Genomic DNA, 15,335 nt, shown 5'->3' with positions numbered 1-15,335 from the left:
TATTTTACCCCACTGAGAGCAGAATCACACATTTTAAGTGCTTAAGTAAAATGTATTTACTTGCATTGCAAGCATCTGAAATCAATATTAAAATAGAAGATTTTTACAAATGTGTGTGTGTGTGTGTGTGTGTGTGCGCGCGCCAATCAAAAGTCCATGCGCTATCATCAGAATGACACCCTAACAGTAGCTTCAGAGGGGTAGCTGAGGGTACGTCTACACTACAACGTTAATTTGAACTAACTTAGTTCGAATTAGTTAATTCGAACTAACGGATCTAGACTAAAAAACTAGTTCGAATTAGCGTTTTGCTAATTCGAACTAGCATGTCCACATTAAGTGGACCCTGAACCAGGCTTAAGGATGGCCGGAAGCAGTGCCGGCAGGGCATCAGAGGAGGACTTAGAGTGTGGAGATGCTGTCTCAGGCTAGCTGAGGGCTGTGCTTAAAGGGTCCTGACCCCCACCCCAGACAGACAGTTCTCAGGGCTGCCCCGCTTGCAAAGCAGTCCTGGCTTGGAGTGCTCGGAGTACCCACACTGGGCACATCGCAGCACTCGGCCAGCAGACCAGCTGCACTTGCCGCAGGCTGCCATCTGGGGAGAGGGGGCAATTGGGGGGCTGCAGGAGAGGTTCCACCCCCAGAAGCCTGCAGAGCCAGCCCAGTCCTCCCCATCGGGGGCGCGTACCCCATTCCTCCCTCACCTCCTTCCACTTATCCTTCCCTAGCCCCTTTTCTTGATGTACAAAATAAAGGACAATTGTGTTCAAAAATGGAATCTGTCTTTATTGAACAAAACTGGGGGAGACTGGGAAAAGGAGGTGGGAGAGGGGAAGAGAGAGACTGGGAGAGGGGAGGGCAACTAAAATGATCAGGGGTTGGGAACAGGTCCCATATGAAGAGAGGCTAAAGAGACTGGGACTTTTCAGCTTAGAAAAGAGGAGACGGAGGGGGGACAGGATAGAGGTCTCTAAAAGCAGGAGTTGGGTGGAGAGGGTGCATACAGAAAAGTTCTTCATTAGTTCCCATAAAGAAGGACTAGAGGACACCAAAGGAAAGGAATGGGTAACAGGCTTCAAACTAGTAACAGAAAGTTGTTCTTCACAAAGCAAAGAGTCAACCTGTGGAACTCCTTGCTGCAGGAGGCTGTGAAGACTAGAACTAGAACAGTTTAAAGGGAAGTGAGATCAAGTCATGGAGGTTGGGTCCATGGACTGGTATTAGCCAGGGGGTAGGAGTGGTGTCCCTGCCCAAGGTTTGTGGAAGGCTGGAGAGGGATGGCATGAGACAAATGGCTTGGTCACTGTCTTCAGTCCATCCCCTCCAGGGTCCCTAGGGTTGGCCGCTGTTGGCAGACAGGCTACTGGGCTAGATGGACCTTTGGTCTGACACAGGACGGCCATTGTAAGCTCAGGACTCAGGGTCGGGGGTCTCAGTGGACCACCTTGATTTTCATGCACTCCTGCTCCTGGGTGGCCAGGCTGGCAGCTCTCCTGCCCTAGCCGGCCACCTTCCTATGCCTACTGCGGAGATCGTGGACAAGGTCCACGATGTCCGCACTAGCCCAGGCGGGTGCCTGCCTCTTGCGGTCCCGGGCAAGCTCCCGGGAGCCGCCAGCCTGGTCCCGGGAAGAGGGGGAGGGCTGGGGGGCATCGGGTGGGTGGCTCGATCCGTGCCAGGTGCAGGGTCTGCTGGCTGGGTGCTGGCAGGCTTGCACTTGGCACGGGCACTGTAGCCAGCCCGTGCCCCTTTAAGGGGTCCTGGGCTGGGAGGGGGGCAGACGAGTTTCCCTGGTGTTGGCCAGAGTGGCCACCAGGGAAAGCTGGGGAGGGCTAGCCTCCCACTAGTTCGAATTAAGGAGCTACACAGCCCTTAATTCGAACTAGGCTTAATCCTCGTGGAAGGAGGATTACCTAGTTCGAACTAAGCGCTCCGTTAGTTCGAATTTAATTCGAACTAACGGAGCGCTAGTGTAGCGCCTATGAAAGTTAGTTCGAACTAACGTCCGTTAGTTCGAACTAACTTTGTAGTGTAGACATACCCTGAGTTAGTCTGTAACAGGAAAAATTTAAAAAAACAACCAATAGACTAGTAGCATCTTAAATACTAATACAACATGTAGATGGTTTTGTGGGTGCAACCCACTTCTTCAGATGACTGGAGTATTAGAAGTCCAGTTCAAAGAATAAATAAGGGATGGTTTGGGGTGGGGGGGGGGGGGAGAAGAGAGAGACAGTGAGTAGATGGTTCAGATAGTTACAAGAGGCTGATCAAACAATAGAGGTGCTAATTGTTCTGTTGGTTAAGTCATTAGGATGTGGAAGGTAGTGTGCCAGCCAGCTGATGTCTCTATTCATACCATTTGCATAAGAATTAAACTTGTAAATGAAGTTAAGTTCCAGTCCTTCCCTGTGGAATTGGGCCTGAAACGACTTGGTGTTCCATTAATGAGTGTCCGGGCAGATTAAAGTGTTCTCCAACAGGTTTTTGTGTATTGCCATTTTGGATATCTGATTTGTGTCCATTAATTTTTTCCTGTAGAGACTGTCCAGTTTGGCCAGTATACATGGCAGTGGGGCATTGTTGGCATTTGATGGCATATATCACATTAGTGGATGTGCAGTTAAATAAGCCTCTGATTTGGTGGCTGATGTGGCTGGGTCCAGTGATGAAATTGCTAGTGTAGATGTGTGGGCAGAGTTGGCACTGGGGTTGATTGCAGGGGTGGGTTCCTGGATGATTATGATTGAGGTGTGTTGCATTGTTTACTGTGATACCCGGGAGTTCTTTCAACCCAAACCTCTCTAACTTTTACTCTCTGCGAGGTGGTGTCCGGAAATAATTCAGGGGAAACACGGTCGACTGACCAATAGATGGCTAGTACAAACAGGACAACATGAGTGCTTTCACTTAAAGCTAAACTTTATTTAGTCTCCAGCACCTGTCTGCAACAGGTTAGTAAAACACCCCCACCCTCAATAGTTACTGAAGTTGAGTGTGGCTCTCGAGTGGCACCGGGCAGGCTTCCAATGGCCAGTCTGCTGTCTGCCGGTGGGGACGAAGATGTGTCCAGATGTGAAGAGTCCTCAAGGAGTCTTCGAGGCATCTCTCCCAATTGTTCCCAAAATTGCCCCCCCAACTCAAACTTTCCTTCCCTATGTATCCATTAGTATTACAATAACACATCACTCAAACTTGTTAGGCAAGCACTCTTTAAATGTTGGGCAAGAGGTTTTCTTCTGATCATCACTTTCGCCAGATGCTTTTTTCTTTTTCAGGGACTCCATGCCCGGGGGCCCTGATAGATATGTCTTAAGGCATTTAGACAAATTTCCTGTTTTCTTAATGTATAACTTGGTGATTTCACTAGAGATTTGGGCCTCAGGAAGGACACTGAGTCAAGCTGCCTTCTCTGTGGCACCCAAACTCCCCCTTCCCTCCCTTACTGTGGTCATGCAGAAGTCGCAGTCTAGGTATAATTCTGCCTGTTAGCTTGGTTGCTAAAGTTTTAAGCAGTAAGCAATAAATATTTTAGGCACATTATTGGATTTGCCAAAATCTTCCTGTACAACTGGAAATAATTTTTGAGGTTAGGAGGTTGTCTGTAGGTGAGGATTGGCTTTCCCCCAAGGCCTCTGAGGGTGAGGGGTTGTTTTCCGGGATAGGTTGTAGATTGTTGATACTTGGCAATTAATGAGTTGACTCGGTAAGTTGAATCTCGTGCGACCCGCTTCTGCATAAGCTGCTTTAAATAGATTCAGAGGCATCTCTAAAGATGGTTTGATCTGGTGGATGGGGCACCAGACTTGAACTCATGTCTTTTTTGGGTCCTGCTCCTGGGCCTGCCATTGACCTGCTATGTGACATTGGGCAAGTCATATCACACCTCATGCCTCGGTTTCCTCTCATGCTTTGTGTTTTCTGTCTAGATTGTAAACTTTGGGCTGGGATCTGTCTTATGTTGTGTAGAGTGTCATGCGCAGTGGAGCCCTAATCTTTAGATGCTCAATATTTGAGATGATATTGTAACACTTGTCTTTATTAGTATTAACAACAAGAGTTTGATGGTGATCTGTTTTGAAGTGTACACATCTATTCATATTTTATAGCATTAGTATTTGTTCACTGAATTTGTAGTAATTCTGTTTAAAAGACATGCTAGTATGTGCAGGCTGCCAAGTGTGAGTGTTCAGAAGTTGGGCCATGCCAGTTTTTAGTGCTGCTTCTGCAACCTTAACTCCGTTGTCTTGTGTATGTGTGTGTCCATTAAGGAGGACACAACACTTGCTCATGGCTTCATAGATAGTCCCTTGCCAGCATAAATAAACAAGGCTGTGTGATGGGTTGGATCAAAGAAATCCCCTTTGGGTTTTATCCTGGTGTGTTTAAGTGACACCTATCTTCCTGCCTTTGGGTCTCTCCACCACCCTGTCCTGCTGGGCAAGAAGCTCTGGTCTCCTCTAGTCAAGGCCCAGAGTTGGGAATACCACCCCCCGAAGAGCAACACTGATACTGAACCAGATAAGCTTTGGAAGGGCTCAGCACCAAAGAAACCATCCCCACAAAAGGGACCAGAATCTCAGAGAAATCCGTCATACTCCTATGTAACAGTTTTACACGGAGAAAGCTCAAAGTCATTTTACTTTATTGGCCCAGTATCCCTTGTTCTGAGAGTAGCCAATGCCAGGTGCTTCAAGAATGAAGTGATCTCTTGCCTCTTGCTCATTGCCAGAAGCTGGGAAACAGAGGGTAGGGACACCATCCCTGCCTGTCCTGGCTAATAGCCATTGATGGACCTGTCCTCCATGAATGCATCTAGTTGTTTTTGGAATCCTCTCTTGGTTGCAACAGCATCCTCTGGCTGAGAGTTTCACAGGTTGACTGCGTGTTGTGTGAAGAAATATTTCCTTTGGTTTGTTCTAAAGTCATTTGGTTAGCCCTAGTTCTTGTGTTATGAGAAGGACTAAATGACACTTCCTTATCTACTTTCTCCATACCAGTCATGATTCTATAGACCTATATCCTGTCCTGCTTACTCGTCAGTTTCCAAACTGAAAAGTCCCAGTATTATTAATTTCTTCATATAGAAGCTATTCCCTACCTCTAATTATTCCCTTTTCTGAACCTTTTCCATTATATCTCTTTTGAGATATGGGAGACCACATCTGCATGTAGTATTCAAGATGTGGATGTACCATGTGTTTATCTTTAGGCAATATACTTTTTGCCTTATTATCTATCTCTTTCTTAATGATTCCCAACATTGTTAGATGCATTTTGGCAACTGCTGCACATAGAGCTCATATTTTCTGAGAATTATTCACAATGACGCCAAGATCTTTCTTGGGAGGTAACTGCTAACATAGATACCGATTTTATGTTTATGGGTGGGATTATGGGATTCTATTGTGCATTATTTTGCATTTAATAATATTGAATTTCATCTGCCATTTTGTTGACTAGTCATTTAGTATTGAGACACCTTTTTGTTACTATTTGCGGTTTCATTTGCAGTAAACTATCTTGTAGCGTTGTATCTGCAAATTTTGCCACCTTACTGTTAACTTCTTTTTTCAGATCATTTATGAATACGTTGAATAGTACTGGCCCCAGTACAGACCCCTGGGAGGACACCACTCTTTATCTCTCCATTCTGAAAACTGACCATTTACTCCTACTCTCATTTTCCTATCTTTTAACCAGTTACCAATCCATCAGAGGACCGTCCCTCTTATCCCTTGTCAGGTTGCTTTGCTCCTTTGGTGAGGGACCTTCTCAAACTTTTTCTGAAAATCTACACTATATCCACTGGATCCCCATTGTCTACATGTGAGTTGACCCCCCTCGAAGTCTGGTGACGTACGATTTCCCTTTACAAAAAAACATGTTTACTCTTCCAACAAATTATGTTTATCTGTGTCTGACAGTTCTGTTCTTTATTATGGTTTCAAGCAGCTTGCCTAGTACTGAAGTACTGTAATAGCTAGGATCACCTGTGGAGCCCTTTTTAGAAATTGGCATCACATTAGCTATTCTCCAGTCATTTTGGTAGAGAAACTGATTTCTATGATTGGTTACAAACCACGGTTAGTAGTTCTGCAGTTTCACATTTGAGTTCCTTCAGAAGTCTCGGGTGACTACCATCTAGTCCTGGTGACTTATTTTGGTTAATTAACTTGTTCCAAAAACCACCTGTAATGACACCTCAGTCTGATTTGTCACCTGAAAAGAGTGGCTCACATTTGGGAATCTTCATCACATCCTCAGCTATGAAGACCAATGCAAAGACTTCATTTAATTTCTCTACATTGACCTTATTGTCCTTGAGTTCTCGTTTAGCATCTCAATAGTCCTGTGGCCCCACTACTTGTTTAGCAGGCTTCCTACTTCTGATGTGGATTTTTTTTTTTTTGGCTATTACTTTTAGAGTCTTTGGCTCGCTGTTCTTCAAATTCTTTTTTTGGCCTTCCTAAATATATTTTTATGTCATTCACCAGAGTTAAAATTTTTGTTAATGGTGCTTATTTAAAGTTACTCTAATCTCTCACAAGTTCTCTATAGTGGGGTTTAAATGAGTATGCACTAGCCCCATGACTTCAGTGAAGCAGCTATTTTGTGTGTTACTGGACATGCAGCTGGCATGATTTATGTAAACTGGTTTCCTGCACTTCTTGGATGTCTGACTTCATCTATAACCCAATGTAGGAAAGCTGATTCAAAATAGATTAGATCTGAATCCCAACATTGTATAGATATTTCTTGGAATTTACCATTGGAAAAACCTTAGTGAATGATGAGCATAATTTAATTAAATTTTCCAACATTCCTCTAAGGGCACTAGGAAACTATTTTGAAATAACTAAATTTGACAACTCCCAAAATGGAAAAATATCAAAATAGTGCATTCCCATTACAGGGAAGCCTTGAAATTAGTCTGAGGCAGGCTCTATTATTGTGGATGCACTACCTCAACTTAGAGCCCCAGGAAACACTGGGGAGTAATTAGTTCAAATTACTTTGAGGTGTAGTGATTTTGAAAAAGCAGCACCGTCCACTTTAGTGCTATATCAAAATAACTATTTTGAAATCAGCACTATTCCCCAAGGAAAGCAGGAGTACAGATTTTGAAATTACCAAGCCCGTTATTTTGAAATAAGCTGGTTGTGTGGACACTCCCTTATTATTATTATTATTATTTTTTAAAAAGGGGGGTCCCTAGTGTTGACTAGGGCTAAAATATTCATCCTATTCTGTGTGCAGACAAGAAAATGAGACACAGATTAAGGGTCTTGTCTAGATCAGAGGTTTTGGTCCTGTTATAATTTGTTAGTTACTTATGGGAAACACAAATAGGAACAAACCATTTTGTGGAGTGTGTGGAGTTAACAAATGTGCTTCTCGATGCTAATCAAGTTAATTGTCAATAAACTGAGTTACAGCAGGACCAAAACTGGTAATGTAGACAATGTCTAAGGTACAGATTTTCTAGGGAATTTAGGCATCTAACAGTATTAAGGTCCTAGCGTGACTTTCAAAAAATGCCTTAAATTTTAGTCTTTTGAATAATACTATAAGGAGCATACATCTTTAGATGCTAAATACTTTGGAAAATCTGGTCATAAGTAGCTTTTTTTTATTTGGAAAAATCCACAGCTCTGAGTGGCAGCATTAAAACAACCCACTTTTCTAGTGTAGACAGCCTTTAGGGGAGGTCAGTGTTATGCAGACAGGAGAACATCTGTTGTCATGGTAGCGTCTACACTGAAGTGCTACAGTGGGACAGCTTTTGTAGTGCAGCTGTGTTACTGTAGTATTTTTAAGCAAGACAATCCTCTAGTCCAGTGGTCCCCAACCTTTAGAGGCTGCCTAGCGCCAGGGGGGCGTGGCCGTTCGCCTGCCGGGCGCCAGGGGGTGGGCGGCCCCCCATAGCCGCATGCTCGGGGGAGGGGGCCCCCCATAGCCGCGTGCTCGGGGGAGGGCGTCCCCCCCGCGCAAGCGCCGCGCTCCCGGGGGGAGGGCGTCCCCCCCCCCCCCCGCGCAAGCGCCGCGCTCCCGGGGGGAGGGCGTCCCCCCCCCCCCCTGCAAGCGCCGCCCGCTGGCGCCCCCTCCTCCCCCAAGTGCCGCATGCCCGGGCCGGCGCTCCTCCTAAGCGCCACGCGCCTGGGGCCGGCGCCCCCCCGCCAAGCGCCACGCGCCCGGGGCCGGTGCTCCCCCCCTCGCTCTCCAAGCGCCGCGCGCCCGGGGCACGAGCAGCCAATTCGCGGCACTCCCGGGGCGGGTGCTTACCATGCGCCAGGGCCGGCTCTGGCACAGCGCATGCACCACGTGCCCAGGGCCAGGCCAGCCCCGAGCACTTGGCGGGTGCACAAAAATGGCCCCGCGGGCGCCATGGTGCCCATGGGCACCATGTTGGGGACCACTGCTCTAGTCTCTACCCCCTGCACCTCCTCTCCCTACCAGTTTCACTTTCTGCACCAGGTTTCTTGTCCCAGTCTACTGTCTCCGAGCTGACTCTTGTCTCCTTGGCACTTGAATCAGACTGCTTCCTTCTAAGGATGTAAAATCCCATTTAATCAGTTAACCCAGTTAATAGGTTAACCAGTTAAACCAGAAGTTTAAGCGGGACCGCTCCAGTCTGGCTGGAGTGGCCTGGCTAGGTTGGGGGCTGCTCCCAGGCACTGATTAACTGTGACTCAGTAAGCACCTTACCAGATGATGCTTACTGGGTAACCCGTTACCTGTTCACTTTCCTACTTCCTTCTCTGTGCTGCCTGGTTGGCACCAGCAGTTCATCAAGACCATAGGTGATATGGACCTTATGGACACCCGTTTTTGGTATGCAAGGCCTGAAATAACTAAGCTAGATCTCTCAGTATTTAGACTGTATTTTTCTTAGGTGATGTGTCATGGCTCCTTCCCCACTCTGGCACGATAAATGCAGGAGTACCCCAAAACCTTATCTACCAGGCTGTGGTATAAAACTCCCCCCGCCCCCCAAATCTTAACTTAGATTTTGGAGATAAAATACCGCTTTCACCACCCAAGTACTGATAAGAAAATCAGGGGTGAGATCACTTGGGAAATCTCACCCCAAAGTACAAACCAGGACACACAAATTAACCAATGCCAGGTTAAGAAAAGACGAGAGAGAGAACTTTTTTTTATCACCACAATATTCCTGTTACTTTTCCATCTAGTCATTATGCTTGTAATGCCCATGGAGGAGAAACCCACCATGGGCCAGGAGCTTAGTTACAAAGGAGAGGAAAACCTGTTTCTAAATGCACAGTCATCAGATCTCATTTCCCAAACCCCATAAAGCAATAAAACTGAACGGATTTATCTAAACTTTACCCTACTTACAGACTGTAAAGAAAGAGTCTTTTCTTGGAGGGAGACATAGTATCTGTCCCCCTTAGTAGCTGGAGAGAACTGCCGAGGACAAAGGAGGGAAAAACCAAAAATTCCTTTGTCCCAATTTGAAATTCCTATTGGCTGAACCTACCTGATTTAGGTAAGATTAACCCCTTAGTTCCCAGGCTGCTGGCTAATCCTCATGATAATGACAGCTTGGCTGACCTAATTCCTCTGAATGTTGTTCAGTCTAACACTTATAATTCTGTATATGCAGTAAAATTAATTCACAGAATATGACCTTGATTAACCATAACACGTGATAAATGAACACTAAAATTGACTACATTAGTCTGCACTGAGAGATTGATTATGGGCAATACCATGATTGAAGACAAAGCAGATGGGGTATATAGAACATACCAGCTTGTGCTCGGTTTGTGCTTCATTGACTATAAAAAGTCAACAACTGCGTTTTTCCTTTTCTTCTCTTCCCCTTTTCAAATCAATTCTTCCAGTTCTCTGCCCTTGCGGGAAAAGGAAAGTCTCTCTGCTGGAGATCTATTGCTGACCTAGCAGCATGCTTTCATTCCACTGGGGGAGCTGTGCCTGTGAGCTACTGGTCAGTTTATTGTTTTACAGGACTCCTGAAAAGTAAACTTTCCAAATCATGATCACCTGCAGCAGGAGAGGATGGTCTATTTGTGTTTAAAGTTCAGGATTAGGAGTCAGGAATAGGAGTCTATTCCTGGCCCCCACACAGGCATTCTTCAGAACTAGTGCAAATTCCTTGAACAGATTATTTAAAAAATTCTTATCTAGCTCGTGGGAGTGCAGTTAAACTTTAGTTGTTAGAAGTGTGCTGAGATCCTCTCTTGTATGATAAGGCAGGAGAGCCCCTATAACTAGTTCTTGCCAAAGTGATTATATGATCTGCTTTCTTCAGTTATGCTGTCTTCAGAATAGATCTAAGGACTCCTGTTTCATATTGAATGGATCTTGATGTGCTTTACAAATTACTGCCTTAACTATAGGCATTACTAACACTACTGACATTCTCCCGCCTTTTAGGTAAGCAGTGATGATTTCTGTAACTGCACAGCAAGATGAATAACTTTGGAACAGCAGGTGAAGAATCCTAGGGCAAATAAGAAATGGAGTAGGCTGGAGCAGCTCCCTTTGAACCTGGTCTAAATTTGCTCTCTGTAGACAACAGAAATGACTGGAAAAACAAGGAGGCTGGTAGCACTTGGAAAAACTACCAGATTTATTCGAGCATAAACCATAAGCTTTCATGAGCTACAACTCGCCTCCTCAGACACTGAAGAGAAAAAGACAGAAGGGTGTGTGTGTGCAGAGATGGGAGTGTGATAATAGTGCTAATTAAGTCAGAATGGCTGTGGCTAATCTCCAACAGTGGTGAGAATGTGAGTATTTGAATGGGAAATTACCTTTTGTAATGGGAGAACCACTCCATCTATCTATCTATTTAGACCTTGGTTCAGGGTACAAATTTGCATACGAAGTCCAGCTCTGCAGTTTCTCTCAGCAGTCTGTTTTTGAAGTTTTCTGCCTGAGAATGGCAACTTGGAAGTCTGAAACTGTGTGCCCAGGCAGGTTAAAGTGTGAAGATAGGATGTGGTTAACCAGGATGAGATATGGCCTTGGCAGCAGCTGACAAAGCAACAAGGATTTGATCAGATTTAGGTATGTAATCTTGACATTGCTCCTTGCAGTGGGATTGGTTAATAAGCATGTTTCAAGCATTTCCTTTGGCACCAGCACCCTTTTTGGCCTTGAAGTGTTTTATTTCCTTTGGTTAGTATACTGTTTGTGCACACACAGCACCTACCATGTTAATGGGATGTTAGTTCCGACAGAGGGATGTAGATTAGGTACATCGCTATTGCAAATGAAGCGGGGATTTAAATATCCTGTGCTTCATTCGAATAGAATTTGCCGCCATGGCACTTTGCCGGCAAAAAGCGGCAGTCTAGACGGGGATCGGTCAACAAGGAAAGCCTTTTCCGACCGATCCTTGATGCCTCGTGCAACGATGTTTACAGAATCGGTCGGAAAAGGCTTTCCTTGTTGGCCGATCCCTGTCTAGACTGCCGCTTTTTGCCGGTAAAGTGCCATGGTGGCAAATTCTATTCGAATGAAGCACGGGATATTTAAATCCCCACTTCATTTGCAATAGCGATGTGCTTAATCTACATCCCTCTGTGGACAGAGGGGTGTAGTTTAGATACACCCTAGGATCAGCTAGTTAACTATCCTATGGTGTACCATTGCTTCTGGGGGAGAGAATAGAGCGGGGGCAGAATGCAAATCAGGTGATTCGCAGCTCCTCCTGAGAGGAGCGGTGGGGGGAGTCGGAAGTGTTAGGCTCTGATGCCCCAGTGCATGAGAGGTGCATGGGGGAGGGGCCAGCAGGTGGTCCGTGGGATGCAGGTGAAGAGGTCCATGGGCCACAGGTTGCCTACCAGTGATCTAGATGGTCCTTCACCCTGCCGTGATTGCAGGGGACTGGACTTATTGACCTCTTGAGGTCAATTCCAGTTCTATGATTCTACATGTATTAGGCCCCTAAGAAGCACATGTATGTGTGTCTGTGTGAGGCCCTCCGTTTCAAGGACAGTCAAAGGTTGGTAACTACTTCTCCAATACTGAGGGGGGACAGTGAGTGAAGACTTTTCTCTGAGAGAAAAGAATCATTGCATATTCATTACTGGAACATATATTTCATGATGGTTGTCCAGATCATTGCTTTCTGACTCTTTAGTCTTATCTGCAGTTGTCCTTATGGTTGCTACTGCCTGCCTTATGTGCCATATAGGTGTGGCCCTCAACAAGTTTCTAGTTTGACCCTCTGAGTAAAGTCTGGGTGCAGTTTCATTGATGCTTCCTGTACTTACTGCATAGCTTCACTTTAACCATGTGGATTTTCACCCACAGGCTACGTCTACATTGGCCCCTTCTCCGGAAGAGGCATGTCAATTTCCAACTTCAGAATAGGGAAATCCGCGGGGGATTTAAATAAACATGGCCGCTGCTTTTTTTCCGGCTTGGGGAAAAGCCAGAAAAAAGCGTCTAGACTGGCGCGATCCTCTGGAATAATGCCCTTTTCCGGAGGATCTCTTATTCCTATTTCAAAGTAGGAATAAGAGATCCTCCGGAAAAGGGTTTTATTCCAGAGGATCGCGCCAGTCTAGACGCTTTTTTCCGGCTTTTCCCCAAGCCGGAAAAAAAGCGGCGGCCGTGTTTATTTAAATCCCGCGAGGGATATTTAAATCCCCTGCGGATTTCCCTATTCTGAAGTTGGAAATTAACATGCCTCTTCTGGAGAAGGGGCCAATGTAGACGTAGCCACAGAGTTCGAGGCTCCCCTTTCAATCTGGGAGTGATTTGTTCTGCTTGTCTCAACCCAGTAGCACTTCAGTGTGTATAGAAAAACTTTCAACTGTTGATCCATTGATAACATTTAAAAGAATCAAATCACTGTTGAAAGCAAAATGGGTGCTAAATTCTTAGCAATTAATTATTCATAATTTATGGAGTACACATTCATGCAGGCATGACTCCTCTTTGTTAGTCAACGTTGGAGGGAAGTGAAAAGGATAAGATGAAAACTGTTCTGATCATGCAGGCAGTTGTCAGGTCTGCTTTTTATACAGAATGTTTAGTGAAATATTGGTCTTTTCCTGCTTGATTCCTTCTGCCAGGAATAATGGCTGTTAGTTGAAAGATTTCTTCACTAAAGCACAGGACTGACAATTGAGTGACCAGAGCTCTAATTCAGGCCCAGCTACTGTCTGTTTGATATTGAATAAGTAACTTCCCTGTTTTCTATCTGTATTGCCTATTTTGTAAAATGAGGGTGATGCCTACCTTCTAGGCTCAAATGCAAGGCATGCTTATTCAGATGAAAATGGTACTGCCCCTGCATCTGTGAATCGAGAGGCCAGACTGGTCTTGGCAACCTGCTTAATCTATACACTTCCCAGAGCAAATGTGAGACTACATACGGTGGGATGATAAAGTTCACAGGACTCCATCTTGGAGAACTTCAGCATCTACATGAGTGACTTACAGAACGATTCTCTCTCCATCCCCATCGTCCTTCGCTCTCAAAGTTTTATCTAGGCCATAGATGCTATGGAACTAATTACGGTAGGGATTTGAAAAGGTACACGGTTAACCAATGAGCCTGGGTTCATCAGTTAACGTTCACAGTTACATGCAGGCTCCTAGTACAGATGGGGAGCCGCCTTAAAAACCAGCTCCCTGTGTGCATGAGCTTCCAGGGAGATGGGTGCCGGCTTAAAAGCCGTCTCCTCACATGCATCGGCTTCTGAGGCATTGCCCACCTCCTGTGTGTGACTATTTAAATTTTCAGTGATTACTTGACTGAATGCATTTTAACATCCTTAGAACCAATAAGAAATACTAACTATTGCTTATATTTTTCTAGTGTTAAAAAAAATCACGTAAAATGACATTATAGGTAGGTTTATGGTCCTGCATTTGCTGTTTTTGTATAGTTATAGAACCCTGCTATCTTCAATGAGTTGAGCTGATTCCCTTCCAGAACTAAAAGAGCTTTATGGCAAGTTAAGTCGTCTTGAATCATATTTCAAGTAATCATAATGCTGGCTAACGTGAATGGTGCCACATACAGACCGTGGCAACTTGTAGTTCTCTAACCGCGAGACAGCTTGGGCAGCCTCAGTCCCTGCTTTCTCTGTCTTGCCAGGCAAATGTGACTGTAGCCCCTCAGTTTCCTTGCGCTGTTTGATCCTTCACTTCTCTACTGAGGCTGCCATTGAGCAAGCCAGTTAGTGCAGACAGCAGATGACTTACTTTTAGGTAAAAAAGAGCTCTCTAGAGATTGGTCTGCAGCTGTCTGTTAGGGAAGGTATTTGTGGTGGCAGAGGTAAAGGGGTGGGGGAAGAAACTGTCCTGTAGTTCCTTGACTCTAGTTACCTTTGGTCTGCACTAAACTCCAGGTGGTGATGAGCTTCATGTGTTATCAAGCCCTCATGATAATCCAGTCCACTGAATATCTTATTTGTTTTCATAAGCCAAATGTACATCATCCCTTTGTAGTCACAGCACAAAGGAGTGCTAGGGCATTGTCTGAGAGGAGGAGCAGTGGCCAGAATGCTCTGCAGTCTGGCTATTACAAGTGTAATGCCTGTAGATGGAACTGAACCTGGTGCCTTTGGAGCTTACTGTACGAGCCTCTCTGCAGCCTGAGCTAAAAGCAAGCTGGCTCTCAGCTAAGGCTAAAGAGCAGACTCATTCTTTCTCTCTGTAAGTGTTCTCAGTGCCATTAGGTGTATGGGTTACACAAGCTGCAGAAAAACCTGTGCCAACACACTGTGGAATCAGAGAGGGGCGAAGATGGCCGAAAATCAAGTTTATCTTTCACTATATGCCATAGGCTGTGGTTTGAGGGGCATGGTGTAATTTGGCCATTAGTTCATGTCAACACTACCACATATGTCAGCAAAACTTTCTCTTAGGAGTGTGAAACGCCCTCAGTCCAGAGATCTAAATTTTGCCAGCATAGGTACTGCTGCTTGTTTGGGATGGTTTAATTACGAGGATTCTCCCGTTGGCATAGTGTAAATACACAAGAAATTTTACAGTGATTCAACTGCATTGGTACAGCTGTACCATTGTAAGGCCTCTAATGTAGATATAAATATTGAATAACAAAGCACTTTATGCATTTTTTTGAATGCAATACACTAAATAAATACCAGATCAGTATCCTAGCTTCTTGAACGTGAATTGCTCATATTGGCTGTTCAAATGAATTTGATGTTTGTTTGTTTTTCCTTTGCCTGGCTGCTCCTTGCACCTTCCCAGATGTCTCTTCTGGCCAAACTGTCGTTCATTGTTCTAGTTTGCTTTCAATCTTCAGTTTTGCGTAAAGTGTACTTTTTTAAAAGCTTGCTTTCCTAAGATCCACT

General features: G+C 45.0%; 1 protein-coding gene across 3 annotated transcripts in view; it reads left to right on the top strand.

Annotated features, from left to right (window-relative positions):
- PTPRA (protein tyrosine phosphatase receptor type A) overlaps positions 1–15,335 on the top strand; it is a 246,022-nt gene that overhangs the window by 39,336 nt on the left and 191,351 nt on the right. The window lies entirely within an intron of this gene.

This window comes from Pelodiscus sinensis, chromosome 4 (genome assembly GCF_052426305.1).
Source record: "Pelodiscus sinensis isolate ZL-2025 chromosome 4, ASM5242630v1, whole genome shotgun sequence".
Lineage (NCBI taxonomy): Eukaryota > Metazoa > Chordata > Testudines > Trionychidae > Pelodiscus > Pelodiscus sinensis.
The sequence above is the reverse complement of the archived record's forward strand: the minus strand, read 5'-3'. Positions and strand labels throughout refer to the sequence as shown.